The sequence below is a fragment of the Eretmochelys imbricata genome, chromosome 5 (assembly GCF_965152235.1).
Source record: "Eretmochelys imbricata isolate rEreImb1 chromosome 5, rEreImb1.hap1, whole genome shotgun sequence".
NCBI lineage: Eukaryota > Metazoa > Chordata > Testudines > Cheloniidae > Eretmochelys > Eretmochelys imbricata.
Window position 1 is genome coordinate 95,673,394 of NC_135576.1, and position 27,167 is coordinate 95,700,560.

The window sequence follows — 27,167 nt, forward strand, 5'->3', positions numbered from 1 at the left end:
ACAAAGGGAAAGGGAGCTTCATACTTCCCGGGGCTTACAGGGGGAGGGGCGGACATCTGTGCATCAGAGCAGCGGAGATGCTGGCCAGAGTGGTTGTTTTTGGAACTGTGGGCTAGCCTTCAGAGGCCAAAGGGTGTTTACACTGGTGGAATGTGTCTTCACTTTCACAGCAGTGCAAAAAGAATAGCAGTAAGAGCTGTACGCCTCTCATGAAGACGGTTTTCTTTTTGCAGTAAAAACTTCTGAGTTTCACTGCAAAAAGTCATTAACAAGTGTAGACGCTCCCGCGGTTTTAGTGCAAAAAAGGGACTTTTTGCGCTTTAAATGGTAAGTGTAGACATACCCCAAACCTCTCACCTTCCACTCTAAGTGCAAGGCACATTTCTTTGACCTTGTCTTCTCTAAGATATAGCAACATGTGTTTTTAAATATACGTTTATATTATGCACACGCACGCACACAAATTCCAAAAACAAAAACACACATAATATAAAATATGTATGTTTCTATTATGCACACACTTCCACTGGGGAAAGGACGAGAGAACAAAAAGGTGTGATAGTTCTTAGCTCTGTTGCTCAATGCACTGCTGGAAGGTGCTCAGATACTATGGTGATGAACACAGTGTAAGAACCTGTACAAAATACTCAGTAAATGGGGCTAAACTGAAGCGGTTAGTAGATGTATGTGAGAATCAAGGTCCTATTTTACCCATATCTATCTGCTAAGTATCCCTGGTAATTTCAGATTACTTTAAGATTAACTGCAGTTTCTTTTCAATTACCCTATACTTTTTTTTGGTATGTTTCCAGTTTCCCTGCCTCTCATCTCCCCCCCCCTTTCCATATCCCATCAAATAATGCTTCATAAAAAGGGGGCAGGGTGGAGATTGGAGTGAAGAAATTAGTATCTCACACCATGACAAGTACCCAAACTGCCTTCTATAGGGTGAAATTCACAAGTCCTGCCAAAAGTTTGAGCAATCAGGATGTGTGTAGCCATGGAAGCTACATCCACAAGGAAGAGACCCCTGCTTAGCCACTTCTTATACACATTCCATTGAAGGGTACTATGGGATGACAGGGGATTTCACTGCCCAGAAGACCTTACACAGGCAGTCTTCCTACCAATTAATTGTAGATTTTTCTATAGGTTCCAATCAGTGATATTTAAGCATTGAATGTCACCCACAGAATATAAATTAGACTAAAAACTGGATACTAATTAAAGCTGCCTGATCAGATCTGCACTATTTTCATTAACCATCTCCATACGTTCTACTCATCAAATGTTTTATCCCTCCAGAATCCTCCTCTCCTCCCACATGTGACAGACAACACAACTCACAGCAATTGTTAATGATGCTGAGCATTTGACACTGGGTCAACACTTGGATTAGATTTTTCATATAGTTTCTGGCACTCAGTTTGCAGAAGAGTTTCTTCAAGAAAAACGTGTTTTAAAAAGTTGGTTTGTAGTGACTTAGACACAGAAACTAAGTGTTCTGACAACATAATCCCACGCTAAATGTTTGGTTAAGGAGCAAAATTAACACTATGTAAAATACACTGAGATTAGCTGCATAAATAAGCACCATAAAGGAAAGTATTTATCCTAAGTACGGTATACTTTGAGCAAGAGGGTAAGATCCATTATAGAATTCAACTTTTTAAAAGGCACAAGACTAAGCAATTTAGAAAATGGGCTAGAGACATGTATGCACTTGGCTCTGCTCCATAGTTTTACACAAACAGAAAAGCTTGCCACCAGGTGTACATTAAAAACCACACTTGGTCAGTGAGCCCTATGCTGGAGAAAACTATTTTATGATCAATGATGAAACAGCAGGGACTCATTTCCTTCCAGGTATTTAGGAACTGGTTTAAACAACCAAAGAAGCAGTTATTTAATCTTGTACATCGTTTACGTTCTTATCCAGGTTTAAGTAAAAAAGCAGTTTAGAGCAGGGGTGGGCAAACTACAGCCCGTGGGCCAGATCCACGCTGGGCTCCGGGTGCCGCTCCGGTGCTCCAGCCGGGTCAGGGGCCATACCACGTGGCTTGGCCCTGCTCCAGCGCTCCAGCCGGGTCACCACAGCATGGCCCCACTCTGGTGTTCTAGCAGGGATGGGAGCTGCTCCATGCATAGAAGCCAGAGAAGGGACATGCCACTGCTTCTGGAGCCACCTGAGGTAAGCGTTGCTCGGAGCCTGCACCCGAGCCTCTCCCCACACCCCAACCACCTGCCCCAGCCCTGATCCCTCTCATCCTCTCCAAACCCCTCGATCCCAGCCCAGAGCACCCTCCTGCACCCCAAACTTCTCATCCCCAGCCCCACCCCAGAGCCCGCAACCCCAGCTGGAACCTGCACCCCTTCCCACACACCTGCCCCAGTCCTGATTCCCCTCCTGCCCTCCAAACCCCTCAGTCCCAGCCCAGAGCACCCTCATAAACCCCAAACTCCTCATCCCAGCCCCATCCCAGAGCCCAAACCCCCAGCCAGAGCCCTCACCCCATTCCACACCCCAACCCCAATTCTGTGAGCATTCATGGCCTGCCATACAATTTCCATTCCCTGGTGTGGCCCTCAGGCCAAAAAGTTTGCCCACCCCTGGTTTAGAGCCTTTCATAAGGCCTCCCAGTTCAAGTCCCTCTTCCGCTAGTAATCACTTTTCAGAAGATTGTTACCTCCAGCACAAGGCACAAGAATGTCAGCTGTAATTAAAAACTTAAATACAGGTTCGCAATTTATTTATGGTGACTGTGTAGATTTCTGGGCTCGGGCTGGAGCCCAAGGTATGGCACCCCCTCGCCACCCCCCAGCCTGGGCTCTAAGACCCTGGCAGCGGGAGGTGTGTCCCAGAGCAAGCCCGGAAGTCCACACAGCAATGAAGCAGCCCGGAGCCCAAGTCGGCTGGTATGAGCCAGCAAAGGTTGTCTATCTAGTTGCTCAATAGACAAAAGTGGTTTGCTATTACATTGAGGAAGCTGATACCAAGAAGGAAAACAAGCTAAAGACAGACTATGGGTCTGGTGTAGAAGATGGCAATAGGAAGAGAGGAAGAAAAGGAACGTGATTTTATTTTTTAAAGATTTTTTAGCAATCGTCTCACATATAAAAACTTGTCTACTAAGAACTATAGGTCAAATCCACTATTGCTGAGTCCACTTAGACTATACCAGTTGCAGTGTAACAGTGGAAAACTTGAATTTTTTGTTTTGTTTAAAGCCTAAGTATAAGTCCACATTTAAGTGGGCTCATTTTCCAAAGTGCATCATCCACTGACATCAGCATTTTTCTCCCTGCCTCTCCCCTGTGCCTTTCTGGGACCCTCCTTATTGAATTGGTTTTCCTTTAGAGAACAGATGCTGCAGTATTTCATGAGAGGTCATCCCATGACCCTTTTTGCTGAAACTCCATTTCCAAAATGATCCTTCTACAGAGCTCTGACATTGTTATGTTGAACTAGCTACGGTCAGTGGCAGCCGTTCAATGTCTAGCACTTTTGGGGAGGAGGGGGAGAAATCAGGCCATCTATTTCAATGCCTGAATATGGACATAAGAGTTTTGCTTTAGGCACCCATTTTTAAAAAAGTTTTGGCTACATTAGGACGTAACATGGCTGTACGAGCCAGCTGGGTATTTGAAGACAACGTATAAATGATTCTTAAAAGACCATTTCAGAACATGGTGAATTTTTGTAGACAAGTCCCAAATTATATTTACCGCCTACCCTACTAAAATCCTCACAGATATTACGTAGCTAGATTATCCAGAGCATCTTCCTATTTTCATTAGGAATATTTAGCACTTGCTGCCCGCCCGCTACTCCCAGCTGGCTCAGGTTCTGCCACTCTCATCTCATTGAGTAATAACTTGCTCACTGAGTAGCCCTATTGAAGTCAATCTTGGTACTTAAAATAGATATTCAATAGAACTACTCAGAAAGAAAGGTGGTAGTTTCCTTTAGTGCAGGTGGGGCCAGGGGACTACCTTCTTTTACTCACAAATCTACACTACACCATCATTACAATACTGGAGGCAAAAAGCATTCCACCCGTTTCCCACAAAGCTCTTCACTTTTGTCATAATTACCTCTAAAATAGTTCAGATGCTCCCAGTCAAGTAATTCCAGATTGCTACTGAGAACTCAAAATCCAGTCAAATACCGAAATAATTTCTTTACTGAACACATGCACCTTAATGTAGCTTTTCCAAGTTTTACAAATTTAGTTACAATCATCATTTGGTTGTATTTCATGATTAAAAAGAGGGTTACCCAAATAGATCTTTAGTGATAGTTTAGTGTATACCAACACTACTAATTTATGGTCTCAATTGCAGAAGCTCATCTGCACAGTTTGGCCCCACCTAACAGCAAATTATCACATGAGGCACTGTTGTAATGAGGGGGCATGTTACTTCATTATCTTCATAAACTGCTACAGTACTTGTAGGAGATGAAATATCCGGTAATTAAAAAGAAAATGACTAATTCATAAAATAAGACAGTGATACATTAATCTGGCTTTAACTTTTCCTTTAATTTGCCAAATTCATAGCAGAATCATATCCAGATCTAGTAGACTTACAAAGGTTGTCTAATTACAACAATAACGGGATCTATTATGTAAGAAGTGAATTTAGGGTCTAGAGAAAGACAACTGAGTATGGATTATTTTTATTTACTACAGAAACCAATAGCTGAAGCCTGTTACAGACTACCCTCAAACCAAAATTTCTGCTTGTTTGCTTAGAAATGTAGATCATGTTTGAAGGGAAGAATTACCAGTTCTTCCAAGAAGACTAGAAGAACATGATTTAAGTACAGTGGCACATGTCAAGTTTCAGTTGATAGAAAAAGCGATTTATCTGCTCAAGAGCTTCACACCTACTCAGAGCAGGACTTTATGATGCTATGATAAAAATGCCAGTGGCCAGTCTACAAGAACACTCCCAGTGTGGCTAGTACTGATGGAGTTGCATGAGCGTTAGTTTTACAAAAAAAACCTCTGTTTAGGCACAGCCACTAGGAATCATTGCTATGAGTCAGTCATGACCGAATTTTCTACAGAGCTTGATACTCACCCAGCACACAAGAAAGTAAACACTCAACATGGGGGATAAGGAGGGGCCATTTTTAAGACAACTACTGTAGTTCAGAAGCTGGAGTTTATTTCTCCAATGTACTCAGTACTGCTGAGTAAATTAGGGATTAAAACGAAATTTAGTTTTCATCTTTCCGAAGGGAAGGCAATCATCTACCAGTGAAATGAGAACAGATCATAATGAACACCTTACACCATGGAATACTGACAGGTGGCCAGAACCAAAGAGCCTTAAAATTAAATGTTACCATTAATATCCTCAACATATTCTCCAGTTTACAAAGAATACAGCTTGCTGAATAGTTTCTTTCCCACAGTTTGAGAAGACTACTGTCACAGTTCCAGTCACCTTTACACTATCCTGTATTTTGTTTTCAATTTAAGAATTCTTCAGTTGCCAAAAGCCGTTCTGCACACTGCCTATGCTTACAGGCTAATGCTGCATGTAAAAGCTCTAGTGTTTGGAACTGTCAAGAATTGCACCCTTCATTTCATTTATACCTGTTCCAAGTCTTACATCATACCCACACACTTCACTCAAAATAGATTCCTAGTAGGGCTGTCAAGTGATTAAAAAAATTAATCATGATTAATTGCACTGTTAAACAATAACAGAATACCATTTATTTAAATATTTTGGATGTTTTCTACATTTTCAAATATACTGATTTCAATTACAACATAAAATAAAAAGTGTACCGTGCTCACTTTATATTTATTTTTGATTACAAGCATTTGCACTGTTAAAACAAAAGGTAGTATTTTTCAATTCACCTCATACAAGTACTGTAGTGCAATCTCTATCATGAGAGTTGAACTTACGTATGTAGAATTATGTAAAAAAAACTGCATTCAAAAATAAAACAATGTAAAACTTCAGAGCCTACAAGTCCACTCAGTCCTACTTGTTCAGCCAATTGCACAGACAAACAAGTTTGTTTACATTTGCAGGAGATAATGCTGTCCGCTTCTTGTTTACAATGTCACCTGAAAGTGAGAGCAGGCGTTCTCATGGCACTGTTATAGCCGGCGTCACAAGATATTTACATGCCAGATGCGCTAAAGATTCATATGTCCCTCCATACTTCAACCACCATTCCAGGGGACATGTGCCCATGCTTATGATGGGTTCTGCTTGATAACAATCCAAAGCAGCGTGGATCGACGCATGTTCATTTTCATTATCTGAGTCAGATGCCACCAGCAGAAGCTTGATTTTCTTTTTTGGTGGTTCAGGTTCTGTAGTTTCCGCATCAGAGTGTTGCTTTTTTAAAAACTTCTGAAAGCGTGCTCCACATCTCATCCCTCTCAAATTTTGGAAGGCACTTCAGATTCTTTAACCTTGGGTCCAGTGCTTTAGCTGTCTTCAGAAATCTCACATTGGTATCTTTTGTATTTTGTCAACTCTGCTGTGAAAGTGTTCTTAAAATGGACAACATGTGCTGGGTCAACATCTGAGACTGCTATAACATGAAATATATGGCAGAATTTGAGTAAAACAGCAGGAGACGTACAATTCTCCCCCAAGGAGTCCAGTCACAAATTTAATTAATGCATGGAAGCAAGTCCTCTGGAATGGTGGCTGAAGCATGAAGGGACATATGAAGGTTTAGCATATCTGGCATGTAAGTACCTTACAATGCCAGCTACAAAGTGCCATGAAAATACCTGTTCTCACTTTCTGGTGACATAGTAAATAAGAAGATGGCAGCATTATCTCTTGTATATTTAAAGAAACTTGTTTGTCTTTGCGATTGGCTGAAGTTTTACATTGTTTTGTTTGAGAGTGCAGTTATGTAAAAAAGAATCTACATTTGTAAGTTGCACTTTCAGGACAAAAAGATTGCACTACAGTACTTGTATGAGGTGAATTCAAAAATACTATTTCTTTTGTTTATCATTTCTGCAGTGCAAATATTTGTAATAAAAATATACACTTTGATTTCAATTACAACACAATATATATGAAAATGTAGAAAATCAAAAATATTTAATACATTTCTATTGGTATTCTCTTGTTTTAACAGTGTGATTAAAACTGCAATTAATTGCATTAATTTTTTTGAACCATGGTTAATTTTTTTGAGTTAATTGCGTGAGTTAACAGAGATGAATCGACAGCCCTAATTCCTAGTTATGTCTAGAAGATTGTCCAATATTACAGATTCTTTTCCTTAAACTCTTATGTTCCCCTCATCAGCATGTTGCCCCTTCAACACCACAATCTTGCTAAAGTTGATACAGACAGTAAGTTAATTGTGAGCAGTGATTTGACAATACTTGCAACCCCACGTTATTCATCACAAAGACTGCCCTTTACAGAAAAGAGGAAGAGAAGATGTGATCATCTTTTATTTTAGCAATTGGTTCGCTCCATAATCATCCATCTACTTATTTTAGCTGTTTCAACCTTCTAAACTCTGCTGACTTGTGTACTGCCTACTCTCCAAATCAAAACTCATCCCTTCAGTGGTAGCCACTAAGGTCTGGTCTAGACCCAACACTTAGGATGACCTAGCTACAATGTTCAGAGATGGGAACTCAATCCAAGAAACAGAGTTAAGTCAACGTAAGCCCCAGTATAGACACCTAACTACGGTTTCTCAAGGGGATGGACAAAGATTTAACTGCAGATTTGCTCCATCAATTTAAGAGTTAAGGTCTGCATTTGGAGCATTTTGGGAAAATGAAACTGAAGGATGAGACTAACAATCATGACAAAGTGCAAAGCCTCTTTACTTGAGCACAGCATTCACTAAAGATTGTTGTTCTATACTTGAAAAAGAAAAGGAGTACTTGTGGCACCTTAGAGACTAACAAATTTATTTGAGCATAAGCTTTTGTGAGCTACAGCTCACTTCATATGCTCTAATAAATTTGTTAGTCTCTAAGGTGCCACAAGTACTCCTTTTCTTTTTTCCAGATACAGACTAACAAGGCTGCTACTCTGAAACCTAAAGTTTTTAGCTCTCTTTCCTGCCAACTCACATCTTGCTTTGATTATACAGACCCAGATCCAAGTTCCCTTTTCTTACATCCTGTTGTGGCTGAACAACAAGTTGTTCTATAACTTGTGGGAAGGAATTGAACTCAGACCACGATTAAATTTCCAACTCTGAACTTGTTCATCACCCCAGGACAAATCACAAACTATCTGCACTTCAGTTTACTCATCTATAAAATGAGCAATGATAATTGTACACAGTGCCCGGGGTATTTGGAGATCTTTAGATGGAAGCCAGGTTCTGATTAGGCTTTTATTTATTTATTTATTTATTTAAAGAATAAAAGGTCAGATGTAAATATATCCGCTCCAGTGGGGCATAGTTGGTACCTAACCCCGAAAGGCTACATAGACAGACTAAAATGTAACTTTCAGTCCAACTTCCAGCAGCGTTCCCCCTTCCACACACACGTCACAAAATCTTTTCCTAGAGGGCCTCTTCACAATCTTGGAAAGTGGGGCTACTGAGGGGACCACTACTTAATAGACATCCCATTTACTCTTCTCTGCTTGAGATCTCTGTTAATGATTGGTCACCAAGTATTGCAAATATTTTTGTAGTTGAAGTTATCCTAATATAATAAGCATAAGTGAGGTTAAAAAAAAAAAAGTGTTTAAGTAGTGAGAGTTAGTATCATGCCATTTAACGTACCATAACTACTTCAGCCTCAGGATTAGAGCCTTTGTCTCACTATAAAAACCAAAAGCAAGTAAGTTTAACATTCAATAAAATACTTCACTAGCAGTTTTAAAATACAGACTCAAAAGACCAATGCAATCTCACCAAGACCAGTTTTAGGTTACAGTTACAGGGCCTAATTGCTAATTATATCATGATAGCACTAAGGGGCTGTCAAGTGTTGGATCCAGACACTGGGGATTACCAGACACATGGAGGCTCCTGAGGTGGTATAAAACTAGTATAATGGCTCTACATCTCTCCCCCATGAAGTCCCAAAGGTAGGGTGCATGGGTGGAGCCCTGCTGGACTCAAACTGTTTTCAGCTGCTGGAATAGTCCTTTGGGACCTAGACAGCTTAATGCAACAACAAGCAGCCTAAGGATTGCTCTAACTTGAACAAGGGTCCAAACTCCAAATATCGGGCACAACATGATAAATCACTTAATGGAGCCAGCCTTTTCCCTGAATTCGGGCCATAAATTTTAAGATGGCAAAAATGTTCCAAAAGCTAAAGGTTTTTAGCAAAAAGAAAAGGAGTACTTGTGGCACCTTAGAGACTAACAAATTTATTTGAGCATAAGCTTTTGTGAGCTACAGCTCACTTCATATGCTCTAATAAATTTATTAGTCTCTAAGGTGCCACAAGTACTCCTTTTCTTTTTTGCAGATACAGACTAACAAGGCTGCTACTCTGAAACCTAAAGTTTTTAGCTCTCTTTCCTGTCAACTCACATCTTGCTTTGATTATACAGACCCAGATCCAAGTTCCCTTTTCTTACATCCTGTTGTGGCTGAACATATTTTGAGTATCAAGCTGAAATTAGCAAGTGGCCTCATCTCATCCTGTAAACCATCCTTTACTAATTTCACCTGATTAATATGTCTGGGGACAGAAAGAACTGTTAGTTAATATTCTCTGGGACTACAACTTTCTCTCAATCCATGGCAATGTTCCACTTCCTTTCAAGGTTTGTACTTTCACAAGGTTAACGACTCTGAATATCCCCTTTAGTAATACTTCTTTATTATGTAAATAGAAATACTCTATGCAAGCAGCATAGCACAAGGTAAGTACTTTCTGTCTGTGAAGATTATATATTTAGGTAATTAACTTTTCGATATTTATACAGCAAGTACAGTTTATCCTGGAAAGGCTGAATGCCATCTGTCATGGTTATGTTCAGCTTCATTTACCCACCTTAGAGAATACTAACTTATTACACTTCTCCATCTTTACGTTGTTGCTAGTTGCCAATGCCTAATAAAGGATGCTAGTAGTTGATTTGCACAGACAATTCTCACACCACTGTATTTACCCTATAACAGTCCAGGCAAAAGGCACCACACTTCCATGATGTTTCAAGGTTCCCGGTTCTTTGTTGCCAGTGGTTACAAGAATAAATAAATGATTTAATCAAACTGAGCTAAAACATATGGCAATTCTTCCTAAGAAAAAGCAATTAAACAGAGCATTCTGTTCCACGTGTCACACTTAAACCATTTCATGAGGATATTAAGAATTATGGGGCACTGGCACAGGGACAGGTGAATGGTTAATACCTTGAAAGAGCCAAAACACAGTGTGAAAAATATGAAGGTATTGTAATGAAACTGCTGGATCATTGTTGGGCACTGTATTAAAGGTCAATACACCCTGAAGTCAGAACAGACCAGGCTCAGGACACAACCAGACCCCGCAGGAGAGCAGGTTGGAGACAGCACTCAGGAAGATGGCTCCTGAGGAAAGACCAAACAACGGGTAGCCTGAGAGCTAGGATCTGGGAGATTCTGAGCTTGGCAGAGACTTGCCTGTTGCAAGAAGAAGGCCAGCAGCAGAAGTACACAGGATTGCAATATGCAGGGAAGAAACTGGTATGAGGGTGCTCCAGTCAGACTCTGATTTTATTACCCCTGGACTGGACTGGCTTAGAGTTTTTATTGCCATTGATTGTAACCCCAGAAGAAGTTGTACCTATGGTATTTGCACAATGTATTTAACTGGAAACTGAGTTTTTACAGGAACCCACCAGGGACTAGAACCCGTTGAACACAGCATTTGAAGTACTAAGAACTCACCTCTGAACTCATTACACATTAGCATGCTAACCTGCACCCATGGGACTGGTGTACCACAGCATATACAATGAAAATCCTGCTGGTTGCAGTGTATTATGTAGAACATTTATTCTTCAGAAGGGAAAAACTAATTGGTGAACCACAGCAGCAATGTTATCTGACGAGATGTGTGTTGCCACAGAGAGGAGAGATATGTTAATACAGCTCAGCATTTTCTATTACATAACACAGATGTAAATAGCCATGAATCAAGTATGACTTTAGAGAGATTAGCAGTTCATTACACGTGAATGTATTCAGTTACAGAAATTTCAATCTCTGTAAGGGAAGTACAAATATTAGTCATAATCAGAATTATATCAGTTACTATTAGGTTACAGATTTAGGTCCCAGTCCTTTAATGAGATGTGAGGGCAGACCACTTGGAAATCAGCTAGTCTCTACACAGACACAGAAGTGTGTCCCATTGCAGGACCAACGGCCTTAGATTTTCCTCAAAACTTGCAAGTTCAATTAAAATAGAAACTCTCTTTTTTGAAGCGTTAGCACCTAACGAGTTTTCAGTCTCAATTTCAAGAAAACCCACCACACCTGACACTATTATGGAGACGTATATCTAAACAAAAAGACATTTGTGTTTTCACAGGTTAATTTTTAAACTATATCGATATAGATAAGATTATAGATATATCAAACAGAAGCATTTAATGGTCATCATAGTGGTTGCTTAATTCTTTGGAATTCCTCTGCAGGGTACAAGGGAGAAGAGGTCACTATCTAAGAGACCTTATATAAAACGATGCCACTGAAGAAGCTGGCGGACAGGCAGATATGTGCAGAGGAGATATTAGGTGGTGTTTCTTAGGCCCACACCCTCTTCCCTGCTGAAGAAACAATCATATAAAAGACAACAGCAATGTAACAGATTTTTTTTTTTTTTTTTTTTTTTTTTAAAGAAATTGTTAAAATACCCAGGGCATAATATTCAAAAGGTGATTCATTAATTAGCCAGATTTGAAAGAGGCAAGTTGATAGTCTTTTTAATATAGGTCATTGGGAAGGATATTGAAATTTGTATTTCTCTGCATGAAAGTTTTGAAAGGTACATGTTTCGTTTGTAGCACTGGAAAGGAGTCCAAAAATGTTCTGTGAGCTTGTTCTAAAAGCTTTACCATAGGCTAGATTCATTGACCAATACTTGCTGTTTCAATGCTATTTAGAGTTAGTGTAATCACTGCTTGCAGTAAGTCACTGGTTTGTGAAAATTAATTTGGACTCTTTGCTAATACTGGAAGATAAACTTGCATGTTTTACACAGAGATCAAGGCCATATCTACACTACAAACTCATGTCGACATGAAACCGCCACAGTCAGTACATCACTTGCATGTATGGCTCATGTCGGCAGTGTGCGTACTCACCAGGAGCGCTTGTCTCAATGCACAGTGTGGTGCGCATGGGAAGTTTTCGCAATGCATGATGGGACTGAAACTAGTTGCTCAGAGGTGACGGAACATGGAGTCAACTTCATAGAGTGCAACTGTCTCTATCCCATGTCATTTACATCCCATAATTTTCACACCTTTTTTCAAAGTCTCACAAATCCACAAGGCCCTCCTCACTGTCCACCATCTCCAACAGAAGCATGGAGCCTGCACAGCTCTGCACTATTGTCATGAATATTACAAGCACAGGGCACACGATCGTGAAGCATTTGCAGAGCTGCACGAAGAACGGAATTCATGGTTGTTGGTGGCATTCACAGAGCAGCTGCAGATGGTAGAGCGCTGCTTCTGGGCCTGAGCAACAAGCAGTAGCTGGTGGGATTGTATTGTAACATAGGCGTTGGATGAGGAGTAGTGGCTGCAGAACTTTTGGCTGTGCAAGGCAATATTTCTGGATCACTGTGCTGAGCTCACCCCAGAGCCCTTCAGAGCAGGGACATCAAAATGAGAGCTTCACTGACAGTGAACAAGCGCGTGCTAATCACACAGCGGAAACCTGCAACACCAGATTACCAGCTGACTGGTAGCAATCAATTTGGAGTCCGGAAATCCATTGTGGGGCTAGTTGTCAAACAAATGTGCAGAACCATTAATTGCCTCCTGCTACGCAGTACTGTGACCCTCTGCAATGTGCAGGACATGGTGGATGGATCTGCAGCAATGGGGTTCCTGAACTGCAGTGGAGCAATAGATGGCACACATCTCCCTGTTTTGGCACCAGACTACCTTGCCGGAGTATACATCATCAGAAAGGGCTACTTTTCTGTGGTTATGCAAGCGTTGGTGGATCATCAGGAGCACTTCACTGACATCAACGTGGGCTGGTCAGGGACAGTGCAAGATGCTCGCATCTTTAAGAAGACAGGACTGTTCAGAAAGCTGCAAGCAAGGACTTTCTTTCCCAAATGGCAGATTACCATTGGGAAAGTTGAAATGCGAATAGCGATCCTGGGGGACCCAGCCTACCCATTGCTCCTCTGACTTATTAAGCTGTAAAACTGACCATCTCAACAGCACCAAGGAACAATTCAGCTACTGGCTCAGCAGGCGCAGAATGACAGTTGAATGTGCTTTTGGTAGATTGAAGGGATCCTGGCATTTGTTTACTCTCAAGATTGAACCTTAGTAAGAAAAATATTCCAGTGGTTATAGCTGCCGGCTGTGTCCTGCATAACGTATGCGTGAAACCTTTCTGCCAGAGTGGAAATGGAGCGGCTGTCTGCTGAGTTTGAATAGCCGGACAGAAGGGCTAATAGAATAACTCAACTTAGAGCTATATGGCACAGGGAAGCTTTGAATGACCATTTTAGCAGTGAGCCACAGTAACACAATTTGTTATACTGTGCTTTACTTGGCCCTACTCTTTTGTGGCCTGTTAGAAATTATGTGGTGATTACTGTACATGTAGGAATATATCATCAGTATACTTATTAATTTTGTTTATGGCTTATCCTGTGCGTTGTGTCACACTGTCAGTAACAAGTAACTGGTTGCTTTCAGACCTGCTAAGCATTTGGTAGCAGATATTGCAAACCAGTAAAGATGAGTTATGTTTTAAATCATAAACATTTATTTTAAAACAGAATTTGGTGCAAAGAAACTAAGGCTGTCAATTAATTGCTGTTAACTCATGCAATTAAAATAATTAAATAATTGAGTTAATCAAGATTAATGAAATAAAAATGATTAATCGCACTGTTAAACAATATAATACCAATTGAAATTTATTAAATATAAGTGTACAATGCTCACTTTATTTTTTTTATTACAAATATTTGCACTGTAAAAATGATCAACAAAAGAAATGTATAAGGTGAAATGAAAAATACTAAGTACTGTAGTGCAATCTCTTTATCATAAAAGTGCAACTTACAAATGTAGATCTGTTACATAACTGCTCTCAAAAACAAAATGTAAAACTTTACAGCCTCCAAGTCCACTCAGTCCTCCTTCTTGATCAGCCAATTGCTAAGGCAAACAAGTTTGTTTACATTTACAGGAGATGCTCCTGCCTGCTTCTTATTTACAATGTCACCTGTAAGTAACTGGTGTTGCAAGGTATTTATGTGCCACATATGCAAAACATTTGTATGCCCCTTCATGCTTCGGCCACCATTTCAGAGGATATGCTTCCATGCAGATAATGCTCGTTAAAAAATAATGTGTGAATTAAATTTGTGACTGAACTCCTTGGGGGAGAACTGTATGTCTTCGGCTCTGTTTTACCTGCATTCTGCCATATATTTCATGTTATAGCAATCTCGGATGATGACCCAGCACATGTTTTAAGAACACTTTCACTACAGGTTTGACAAAACGCAAAGAAGATACCAATGTGAGATTTCTAAAAATAGCTACAGCACTCAACTCAAGGTTTAAGAATCTGAAGTGCCTTCCAAAATCTAAGAGGGATGAGGTGTGGAGCATTCTTTCAGGAGTCTTAAAAGAGCAACACTCTGATGTGGAAACTACAGAATCCGAACTACCAAAAAAGAAAACTAACCTTCTGCTGGTGGCATCTGACTCAGGTGATGAAAATGAACATGAGTTGGTCCACTCTGCTTTGGATCATTATCAAGCAGAACCCCTCATCAGCATGGACGCATGTCCCCTGGAATGGTGGGTGAAGATGAAGGGACATATGAATCTTTAGCACATCTGGCATGTAAATATCTTGCGACGCCAGTGTCACAAAGTGTGGGGGAGACAGGGTCCTGCACCCCCAACTTCCTACGATTCACTGTGACTCTCAGCCAGCCAGTAAGCAAAAGGTTTATTAGACAACAGAAACACAGTCCAAAACAGAACTTGTAGGTACAGACAACAGGACCCCCTCAGTCAGGTTCATTTGGGGGGGGTGGGGGGTGGGGAGGAGCTTAGACCCCAGCCCTGGGTCTCCCTCTGTTTCCCCAGACAGCTCCAAACTGAAATCCCCTCCAGCAGTCTCCTCCAGCCACCCCCCAGCTCCTCCTCCAGCCTTTGTCAAATTTCCCAGGCAGAAGGGGTCACCTGGCCCCAACTCCCTCCTGGACTCAGGTTACATGCTCAGGTATCGTCCCTCAAGTGAAGTCACACCCTGATATCCCATCACCAATGCAGATAGTACCAGTAAAACTCCCCTGCAACATCCCCAGGTCAATCCTCCCCACTCCGTCACATCCAGCTACAACATTGCCATGCGAATGCTTGTTCTCACTTTCAGGTGACATTGTAAACAATAAGTGGGCAGCATTATCTCCTGCAAATTGTAACCAAGTTTGTTTGTCTGAGCAATTGGCTGAAGTAGCATTGAGTGGACCTGTAGGCTCTAAAGTTTTACATCGTATTCAAAAATAAAAGTTATTTTTTCTACACTTGTAAGTTCAACTTTCAGGATAAAGAGATTGCACTACAGTACGTGTATGAGATGAATTGAAAAAATACTATTTCTTTTCTTTATTACACTGCAAATACGTGTAATATAAAATAAATATAAAGTGAGCACTGTACACTTGTATTCTGTGTTGTAACTGAAATCAATATATTTGAAAATGTAGAAAACATCCAAAAATATTTAAATAAATGGTATTCCATTATTGTTTAGCGCAATTAATTTTTTTAATTGCTTGACAGCCCTACAAAAAAAACCTACTAAAACAGAATTTACAAAGGGGAAAGAGCATTCATGTCCACTTCAGCTACACCGACACCAATCATGGATTTCACAGGTCAGCAATGTGAAGTTGTGATGGTCTTTAATGTGAAGTTGGGGTGGAGTTGTAGGGGTGGCACTATGGCCTCTGATACCATGTGGCTGGACTACAGTGGAGTCAAAAACATCCTGGCTTGCTGTACAGCTGGATCCCCAGGTCACCTTCTCTCCAAATCCTCCTCCTCTTTCTCGCTGTTCACAGCAGGGGCCTGTGACTCGGGGTCCTTGGAGGTATCGACGGTGTTGTGTGGGATGGTGGTGGAGTCTGCTGAGCAGCATGTTGTAAAAGCAGCAGGTGTGCAGCTCAGCACCAGATCTATTGTCCTCTCTGGCCTCCTGGTATGCCTGCCACAGCTCCTTGGCTTTAATGTGGCACTGTTGCTGGTCCCTGTTGTACCCCTTCTCCTGCATTCCCTGAGCAATCTGCTCTTTGATGTCCATGTTTCTATAGCTGGCTCAGAGCTGTGTTTGTACAGCCTCTTCTCCCTACAAGCCCGGGAGATAATATCTCTTGTCTACTCCAGGCTGGAGCACGTACTTCTGTGGTGGGCAACCTGCGGCCCATCAGGGTAACCCGCTGACTGGCCTCCAGACAGTTTGTTTACATTTGCATGAGCGCCCGCAGCTTCCAGCGGCCATGCAAATGTAAACAAACTGTCTGGTGGCCCGCCAGTGAATTACCCTGACGGGCCACAGGTTGCCCACCACTAATGTATGTGGTCTGGAGCTGGCATGGTCAGATGCATGTAACCATGGAGAGCTACTAGGTTCTTTCTCCAAACCGGGTAATCAGGAAAAGGAATTTCAGAAATTCGCAGGGCATGAAAAGGGGGTGGGAGGTGGGGACTTCACAATGGAGACCAGAGCAGTCATTGGGCATTATGGGAAAGATGCTGGAGGATTGTTAGGGTCAACATAGCATTACCTATGTCTACACACCCGCTGCCTCAAACTCCATACATCAATCTTGGCTCATTGAGGTTGTGTTATTATGTTGGTGTAATGGGCCATCTTAAGTGGAGACACACGCACAACTAGGTTGACACAAGGCAGCTTATGTCAACATAACTTTGTAGCGTAGAGCAGGCTTAAAATATCAACTCACCACTGCAGATGAGAAGCATGCCCTGCTAAGTAAGGGAATCCACACCACCATTTTGGCAGGATTTAAGCATTATTTAAAAATAATCCAAATTTAAGTTTTTGGGGTTAAGTAATATTTCTAGCCCATATATTATGATGCTCTCCTCTGGGAGCCCAAAACCATAACTCACTGTGTTACCTCTTTGCCTTAGACATCTTTGCTGGAGCTGAAACGAAGGGCTTGTCTACACTGGGACTTTACAGGGCTGCAACTTTCTCACTCAGGGGTGTGAAAAAACACCCCTCCCTCTGCGCAGAGAGTTTCAGTGCGGTAAAGCGCCAGTGTAGACCGTGCACCAGCACCAGTAGCTGTGCCCCTCGTGGAGGTGGGGTTTTTAGGGCGCTGGGTGAGCGACTTCACAAGCCACATTAAAGCGCTGCCTCAGCAACACTAAGGCTTTGTCTACATTGGACTTCCGCCAGTAAAACTTTTCTCGTTCAGGGGCGTGGAAAAAAAAACACAACACACCCCGAACAACAAAAGTTTTACAGATGAAACGCGCCAGTGTGAACGGTGCTTTGTCAGCGGGAGGTCTCTCTCCTGCTGACAAACAGCAGCTACCCTGTGCACCTTTTAGCAGCACAGCTGTGTTGCTAAAAGTTGCATAGTGTAGACATAGCCGAAGACAGCTCTCAAAGACTCAGACTTGAAGGCTAGAAGGGACCATCAGGATCATCTAATCTAATCTCCTGCACATTGCAAGCCACAGAGCCTCACTGATCCCCTCCTGTAATAGGCCTATAACATCTGGCTGTGTTACTGAAGTCCTCAAATCATAAGACTTTGAGTTACAGAGAATCCATCATTTACTCTACTTTAAACTGTGCCACATGTTGCAGAGGAAGGCAAAAAAATCCCCAGGGTGTCTCTGCCAATCTGACCCAGGGGACAAGTCCTTCCCAGCCCCCAAAATGGCAGTCAGCTAGATCCCAAGCCTGTCAGAAACACCCAACAGCCAGATACTTGGAAAAGAATTCTCTGTAGTAACTCTCCCCTTCTAGTGTCCCATCAATGGTCGGAGATATTTGCTATTAACAGTCACAGTTCAGCTACGTACCATTGTAGACGGTCTTATTTACCACCCCCTCCATAAACTTATCAAGCTCAGTCTTGAATACTGTTAGGATCTTTGCCCACACTGCTCCCCTTGGAAGGCTGTTCCAGAACTTCACTCCTGTGATAGTTGGAAACCTTCACACAATTTCAAGCCTAAACTTATTGATGGCCAATTTATAATCTATGCCACAACAGTCTGCCTTGCCAGAAAATTCCTTGACACTCTGCCAGTCTAAATCTTACCTTTTAGGTTACATTCAGTGAACTCCAGTTCCCAAGTTCTCCCAGAGAGGTCTTTCTGTAGTGTCCACTTCATCTCAATGAACATTAACAAACTATGAAGTCCACTGTCTCCAAAGAGACAGTATTCCTGCACCAGCCTACTGGCTCACTGAGGACACATTCTAACACAACACACAACATTGACATATTTCAGAGTAACAGCCGTGTTAGTCTGTATTCGCAAAAAGAAAAGAAGTACTTGTGGCACCTTAGAGACTAACCAATTTATTTGAGCATAAGCTTTCGTGAGCTACAGCTCACTTCATTGGATCCGATGAAGTGAGCTGTAGCTCACGAAAGCTTATGCTCAAATTGGTTAGTCTCTAAGGTGCCACAAGTACTCCTTTTCTTTTTGCAAACATTGACATAGTAAAACTAAACAAAAGTTTAGTAATAAAGACCAGATTTAAGTGATAATAAGCAAGGGACGGGGGGCGGGGGGGAAGAGCTATAGTTACAAAGAAAACAAAAAGTAAAAGATATATTGTCTAGTGTCTAAAACTTAACAGTTTACTATCCTGGTCTCAGGCAATTTCTCACTAGTCAGTTCTCAGCATCTTCAACCCACACAGCTGAAAGATTCACTTTCCACAGTTTCCAAAAATGCTGGCTTCTTTTGTCCCTTAAGTGATGGATAACTAAGGGGTTCCCCGCCCTCCTTCTTATAGTCCCATAAACCTTTGAAATGTATTCTTTTGAAGTGTATCCCTAGAAAAAAGTTCTTCTCCCCTGCTGGTGAGCTGTCATGTTGTCGTCATCTCACTGTGATCTAGCTCTTTCTGTTGGCTTGATTACTTGGTTTACCTTAGATGCAAATATACTTTCATTGCTAGGTTCAAGCTTTGTAAGCCAGAGACACTGGCAAATCCACATTCCTTTGTTTGGGATAAACCTGTTTATCCACTCAGATTGCCTTGTCTGGACATATTTTAGAAACATGTTTCCAGCATACTTACATAACCCTTTACATAGTAACCATACATACATCACACAATGATATTAATGTCCCATATGTAACTAATTATACGATAACTTACAAGACACTATTTGGCTAAATATTCTGACAACAGTGTGTTGCACATGCCCTTTGCCAGCTGACATAAAGGGGCTCTTAGAGTCATATATATTTGCCAGGATAATTTTCCAGATATAAACAGAATATAAACTAATGCAGTCCTGTCTTCCTGAGTCTGCGGACAGAATGCTGCGGTGTTCCTGCTTATGTCTCAGTGAAACAACAGTGGCATTGGTAAGGATAAGTAGACTTAGAAATTTACCAAAATAGCTATTCTGGAATAATAAGTGTCCATGTGGGGAATTATTCTAGAACAGCTATTTCAGAAGTTTCCAAGTGTAAATAAGCCCTAAAAAATGGTTGTTTCTGTTACTGCTCAAAAGCTTTCTGGATAGTAACAATGAAACAATCATGTCAGTTTCAAGTGGCTGTTACTTAGTAGGTTAAACACCTCCCTTGCCTACCGCTACTATGTACTGAGGACAAACAAAACAAAAGGAAGGAAAGTCCATTGATACTCACTGAATTGTATAAACTTTTTTATCACTATAAATTACTTTTAGAAACAGTTTGTCCGTGCTTTTAAGCCTCGGGTGCTTCTGCATGCTAATTTTTTGATGAAACACATATGCAAAAGTGCTAAATGAAGGGATGTGTCTTCGGATAGGCTTGTCTTTCAAAGTGGTCTTCTTTTCTAATCCACTAATTTAGAAAGGCTTCTTCAAAATTGTCCTCACTAAAAAAATAATCAATGTTAGCAAAAGCATAGGGGAAAACTTTTTTTTATTACTATGAATTACTTCAATAAACCGGTTGTTGTGGTTTTAACCCTGGGGTTTTTCTGCATGCTCATTTTTTATTCAAATACCTATAAATAAAGGGCTGTTTCTTCAAATAGGTTTGTCTTTTCAAGTGATTATAAAATAGAACTTTATTCCTTTACAAAACTTAATATAACTTTTACTTGCTCTTGTTCAAAAATTTGAAAAGAAACAACCTTCTTATCTCTTCTATGTTCTGGACATCTAACAGCCTTCTTTATCTCTAATTCACTGGCTAACAAAGCTGCTTTTGCTGCAGCTTCAAATTGTCCTCACCAAAAGCGTAGGGAAAAACTTTTTAAAACTGTTGGTCTTCATCTTTATTAAAGCACCTGTGTAAAAGTGCTACATGGCAGGAAAGATGTTTGGGTCTGTTTTTTTAGATAAGAATAAGGCAGTTAAAGGAGAGAAGGCTCTTGTTTAAAAATCTTGGGACTAATAGGATTGGTTCAGGAAAATGTATTCTATGATGCAGCTGTAGAACAGCATCTGATTGGTCCAACCCAAAGGAGGAGACAAAGGGGGTGAGGTAATATATTTTATTGGACCAACTTCTAGTTACACTAGACATTTTCCTCTTAATTTCCCATTACTGCAGCTAGTAGTGCAACTCCACCAAGAGCAGCTATGCCAAAAGTAATAACAGACTGACAGGTATTTTAACTATTGCATCATCTGATCCTGCTCAGAACAGGTCTAGACAACTCCAAGATTAAAATGCAGTTACCAGGGCCTCATCTACACTACTGTTTGTGCTGGTAGAGCTGCACCTGCCAGAACAGTGGGAAATTTAAGACGACGACACTAGTGGAGACAAGGTCATACAAAACAACAGTCCCTGCCCTGAAGAACTTGCCCTTGTCTTCACTGTTTAAATTTTTTTTTTTTTTTTTTTTTTTTTTACCTTGCAATATCTAATGTGTCTGAGCTATTTTGAGGTGAAAACAACAGTGAAGATAAGATGCTTTCGTTTTATATAGGGCTGTTGGTTAATCACAGTTAACTCACGCGATTAACTCAAAAAAATTAATCACAATTAAAAAAACTTAATTGCAATTAATCAGTTTTAATCACACTGTTCAACAATAGAATATCAATTGAAATTTAACACTTTTTTTGATGTTTTTCTACATTTTCAAATATATTGATTTGAATTACAACAGAATATAGTATACAGTGCTCACTTTATATTTTTATTACAAATATTTGCACTGTAAAAATGATAACTATTGTTTTTCAATTTACCTCATACAATCACCATAATACAATTTCTTTATTGTGAAAATGCAACTTACAAATACAGATTTTTTTTGGTTACATAACTGCACTCAGAAACAAAACAAAGTAAAACTTCTGAGCCTACAAGTCCACTCAGTCCTTCTTTTTATTCAGCCAATCGCTAAGACAAAAACATTTGTTTATATTTACAGGAGATAATGCTGCCGGCTTCGTATTGACAATGTCACCTGCAAGTGAGAACAGGTGTTTGCATGGCACTTTTGTAGCTGGCATTACAAAGTATTTACATGCCAGATATGCTAAACATTTGTATGCCCCTTTATGCTTCGGCTACCATTCCAGAAGACATGCTTCCTTGTTGGTGATGCTTGTTAAAAAAAGAATTCATTAATTAAATTTTGACTGAACTCCTTGGGTATATCTCCTGCTCTGTTTTACCTGCATGTTGCCATGTATTTCATATTATAGCAGTCTTGGATGATGACCCAGCAGATGTTCATTTTAAGAACACTTTCACTGCAGATTTGACAAAACGCAAAGAAGGCACCAATGCAAGATTTCTAAAGATAGCTACAGCACTCAACCCAAGGTTTAAGAATCTGAAGTGCCTTCCAAAATCTGAGAGGGATGAAGTGTGGAGCATTCTTCCAGAAGTCTTAAAAGAGCAACACTCTGATGCGAAAACTACAGAACCTGAACCACCAAAAAAGAAAACCAACTTTCTGCTGGTGGCATCTGACTCAGGTGATGAAAATGAACATGAGTTGGTCCGCTCTGCTTTGGATCATTATCAAGCAGAATCCCTCATCAGCATGGAAGCATGTCCCCTGGAATGGTGGTTGAAGATGAAGGGATATATGAATCTTTAGCACATCTGGCACGTAAATATCTTGCAACGCCAGCTACAGATATTTTTTGTATGTAACTCTACATTTTTAAGTTCAACTTTCATGATAAAGAGACTGCACTACAGTACTTGTATGAGAACAATTGAAAAATACTATTTCTTTTTTTTTACAGCACAAATATTTGTAATAAAAATATAAAGTGAGCTCTGTACACTTTCTATTCTGTGTTGCAATTGAAATCAATATATTTGAAATGTAGAAAACATCCAAAATATTTAAATAAATAGTACTCTATTATAACTTGTTAATTGCTTGACAACCCCAGTTTTATCATAAGGAAGAGGGGCTCATTTTCACTGTGGTTTTCACACCAGGATCTCTCACACAATAGTTACTGCAAGGTAAAAGAGATGCAATTTTTAGCAACAAAGACAAGGCCTTAAGCTTTAAAAAATAAATATTGACCCTTTCTGTCACGCAGTGGCCATTATATACTCCAACACGGTGTCCTTATCTATATAAAAGGAATTACTGCTAAAATATCACTAGTGAGAGAGCTGGTTTAGATAGGGCACCAGTGGCCACTGACATATTAAGAACAATGCTGAATAGGCCTTTTATTTTTTTTAAGCCTAGTTAGAGGACACTGTTTAAAACACTGACTACACTAACATGGTGTTTAAGACCCCTTTCTACACCAGTGCTCCCACCAGTGGAGCTGCATCAACAGTAGAAACAGTGGGGATTTTTTTCCTTCCAAAAAAATTCCTAATGTAGGTACCTCCAACTTTAATTACAGCAATGCTAAAAGATACAACTGTCATATGCAAATCCAAACTTCTCGCATCTGGGAGGTAAGCAGCATATATGACAGTTTCTTTAAATTAACATTGCCCCCCACTCCCAAAATCTGGACTTTTATACTGTGCCTATCCAAATATCTGGAGTGGAATCCTGGCTTCATTAAAACGAATGGCACTTTTTGCCATTGACTTCAATGGAGTCAGGATTTCACCCTTTTTCTCTAGGACCCATTGGCTAGTGCCTACTGCAGAGCAGGGATTTGAACCAGTGAATCCCATATCTCAGGAGAGTGCCCTAACCACTAGGCTATTAGGTAAACAGGAGATAGGTGTGGTACTTAAGGTACCAGCACCACCACCACATTGTCCAGCTCTTCGTTTCTTTTGCTTTTATTTTTAAAAAGGCTAAAATTCTCCAAACCTAAACATTTTGTTTTGGATTGAATGAAAGGACATTTTTTTAATGATTGAAAATGCCCAAACATTTCAGTTCAACCCAAACCACTTTTTCTTTCCTTTCTTTCTTTCTTTTTGGACTGCCAGAAAACTGAAGAAATCAGTTATTCACACAGGTCTATCATCCTCTTATGCACTAGTGGAAGATAGTTAAAAACAGTGCAAGAAATAGAAGTCTCATTAACATAATAAGAAAATACTGCTTTGAAATTAGACAGATATTTTATGTAGCCCATCTGTCTCAAAGTATTTCTTTAAGCACGTGGTCATGCAAATCTGTGTTGACCCATTCTTAGCATCCACAGGCAAACCATACTTAAAACAAAACAAAGTTATCTAAAATGTTTCAGTTTTCTCTGTATGGAAAACTGTGCTTACCTTACTACTATTGCCCTCCTAACAGGCATATGCAGCATACTTGCACATGCATAAGTGAAGAATGCCTACAACTTTATGAAAGACGTGAACAATTAAATGAAATTTTGGAAAATTTTATTGTCAACAGACCAGACTTTTGCAGGATAGCATTTACATTTTTTGCAAAGCTCTGGCTCATTGGATGCTATTGGCATTCTGAAAGGCTCTATATTCTGTTGAAGAGTATGGAGATACATTTTTCTGCTTTCAATTTTCCTCTCCCTCACTTTTACTTTTGTTTGTTTAATTAACGTTCCCAATTAGTTTCCTTATCATGCTATTTTTAGTGACAAGGTTAAAAATCACAGTAAGCTTTCCTGGAGTTGAATAATGCTGACTAGTATCCGATAAACTACATCAATGCTACTAATTGGCATGCTGAATTCCTGGGGAATTACCTCTCCTATAGCTTCTCTCAGTAGCAACTGCAGTTCTAGGAAGTCAGATTTCAGTATTGCCGCAATTGGAATAGAGCCTTTAGATTTCGTTTTGAGAGGGGGAGGTGGCAAGAGGAAGCTTTTAAAAGCTTTGTCTAAAAGACAGGTAGCAAAATTCTCCACTGCGATGAAAGATTTTAAAAACTGAATTTTGCTCCAGCATACCAATGTAAACTCAGCAGGGCAGCTTCTCAGCCTTTTGCTCAAACTGGTGAACATTTTTATTCACACAGTTAGTCCAACTGAGCAGTCCACTTCACTGAAGTTAGTGGTTGGTGTAAAAAAACAGCAGATTTTTGGCCTCTGATCTTTGTCTTAGCCTCAGCCAGGCTAATGGAGCACAGAAAATTTCTCTGAGATGTGCTTAGCCTCAGGGAAAGGAGTGTTACAGATCACTCAACTAGAAGTGCCCCAAGCAATTAAGCCCATCACCGATGATACAGATTCTTTCTGGGACCACCTAATTATCTTAAGGACAGACATCTGAGGACACTAGAGAGGTTAGAATGGGGAAAAGCGTTGTGAACCTTACAGGGCACTGGAGACTCCCAAAGAGGATAAAAAGTTTAGTAGTAATGTACATATTTCCAAAATATTTACCTTCTGACAAAAATGTTTGTACCATAACTAGACTTCCATCACTAGTATTTTTTTCCCTACTTCACAGGGGCAGAAGGGGTCTATCTTCTTTTAGAGACAAGGGAGGTTTCAGCTCAGTGACAAAATAGCCAACAGCTACAGTGCTAACAACCCTTTTCTGGTTCCACAGAGCCCCGGTGTTTCTTGCCAAACTTGAAATCAGCTACCTGAAACCCCCTATTTAAGAAACCTGTTTGGAATTGCAAATACTCCAAATAGGTAACTCATACTGCTCTTTAAACGTAATTGACCGCACCTTCTTCCAGCAAAAAGGATTTACTTTTCAGAACAGCTTTGAAAAGGGGGCAAAATGCCAGTGGTATACTGAGCTGCCTGTTAAGGTTTGAAACCACTCACCAGGCTTAGATTCCAGAAAGCCACTTACAGCCTTCTAAACTGTTGGTGTCCTCAAATCTGTTTCTTCAGACTCTGCTCTGTTTTACCAACCTTGACAGAACACAGGCATGTTATTCCTTAAAAATAAAATAAGTCTGATCTTTTCTAACCCATGCCCATTGCCAAGATGTTTTAGCACTTAAATAATATTATGTAGACGCGGCTCAAATAAAGGGCACGAAGTAGAGAGTAATGTTTGCAGAAATCCCAGAAATAAAGGGGTTGTTATTGTTTAACCTTAGATCAAAAAAAGGTTCAGGTAAAAAGTCTGTTATACCTTTGCAAGGTTTCATATGTGGAGAATATAGGGTGAACCATACAACACAGTCAGTTAATTCATTCAAGTTGCCAACAACGTTAGCAACAGCAGCAACAACAAAAAACCTGGAGCCCCATTAGTTAAATGGCTAAAAGCACTCCTATTTGAAACAGAACAAAGTTTCCAGAAATTTTTTTTTTGGGGGGTGGGGGGGGAGAGTCAATAGCAGATAAACAACTTGGTAAATTTCAACTGCATTAAGATAGCTTCTACTTCATAACGCTGGAGAGAAAGAGTGCTCCCTCTTGCTATTTTTTCACATTGGAACGGCTCTTGTTTCCGCCAGGACAAGCGAAGAACAAAAACGTGTTCTCGAACTAGCAGGAGAGGAAGCGAGAGTGCAACCGCCAGCGCTTTACAGCAACATGCGAGTTCCCCCAAAGGAGGTATAGAAACAGAAACAGACACTGCCTGCCCTGGCCAAACAGACTCACCCACCCAGCTATTACTTCACTTTTCCCTAGGATGGGGCTCGGTCCCTGGCTCCACCACCTTTGTGTTCCAGGCAGTGGAGAGCCAAGGTGGGCGAGGGAAGAGCTTTTAACTGGACCAACTCCTGCCGGACCCAGCAGGGCGCCCGGGTCACGGGAGCGGGGAGTGCACGAAGAGGGGCTGGCTGGAGTAAAGCCAGGGCAGGGAGCAAACGACACCCCCTCCCCTAGGAGGGCGCACCAGTCCCCCCCACTCCCCAGCTCCCACCGCAGCGCAGCCGGGGAGGCGCAGCAGCCAGCCGCCTTCCAGAGCTCGGGCTGCCTGACTCCGTCGGACACGACTGGCCCGGCCCGCGGGGAGCCAGAGGAAAGGGGGCCGAGCAGTTACCTGGACCGAGCGGCCGGTGGCTCAGGAGGGACGCGAGCTGCTGCTCAGCTACGAACTGAGCCGGGCTAGCATCAGCGGAGACAAATTTCCCCCAGCCTCCTCCTCCTCCTCCTGAGAGCGCCCGCCCCTCGCCGGCGGCTGGAAGCACTTCCTCTGCCTGGCCGAGAGGCGCTGCTGAGCGCCCCGCCTCCTTATATCCCCTGCTCTTTACACCGCCCGCGGCGCGGAAGCGGGGGGGATGGGGCAGGGCCTTGCACAAGCAACCAGCCGAGCAAGGCGCTTCCGAGGTTCCCCTTCACTAGCGCCGCCCCCGAAAGAGCTCCCTCCACTCCCCAGAGCGACACCCTCCTCCCCTCACAGCCACTGCTACCTAGGGTGCCAGTGTCCTCTGTGTCCCCCCCCCCCAGGGC

The 27,167-nt window shown here is 41.2% G+C and overlaps 1 protein-coding gene across 4 annotated transcripts in view; it reads right to left on the minus strand.

The window, feature by feature from the left end:
* The window catches only part of GCNT1 (glucosaminyl (N-acetyl) transferase 1), a 38,776-nt gene extending 11,893 nt beyond the window's left edge, over positions 1 to 26,883 (minus strand). Inside the window, exon 1 of one of the 4 annotated variants that reach the window (XM_077817560.1) lies at positions 26,758 to 26,883. The gene's annotated coding sequence lies outside the window, so the exon portion shown is untranslated. Of the gene's footprint in view, positions 1 to 25,580; positions 25,603 to 26,757 lie in introns of those variants that run through there. The other 3 variants (XM_077817558.1, XM_077817559.1, XM_077817562.1) reach the window with 3 other exon arrangements.
* Between the last annotated feature and the right edge of the window lie 284 nt (positions 26,884 to 27,167).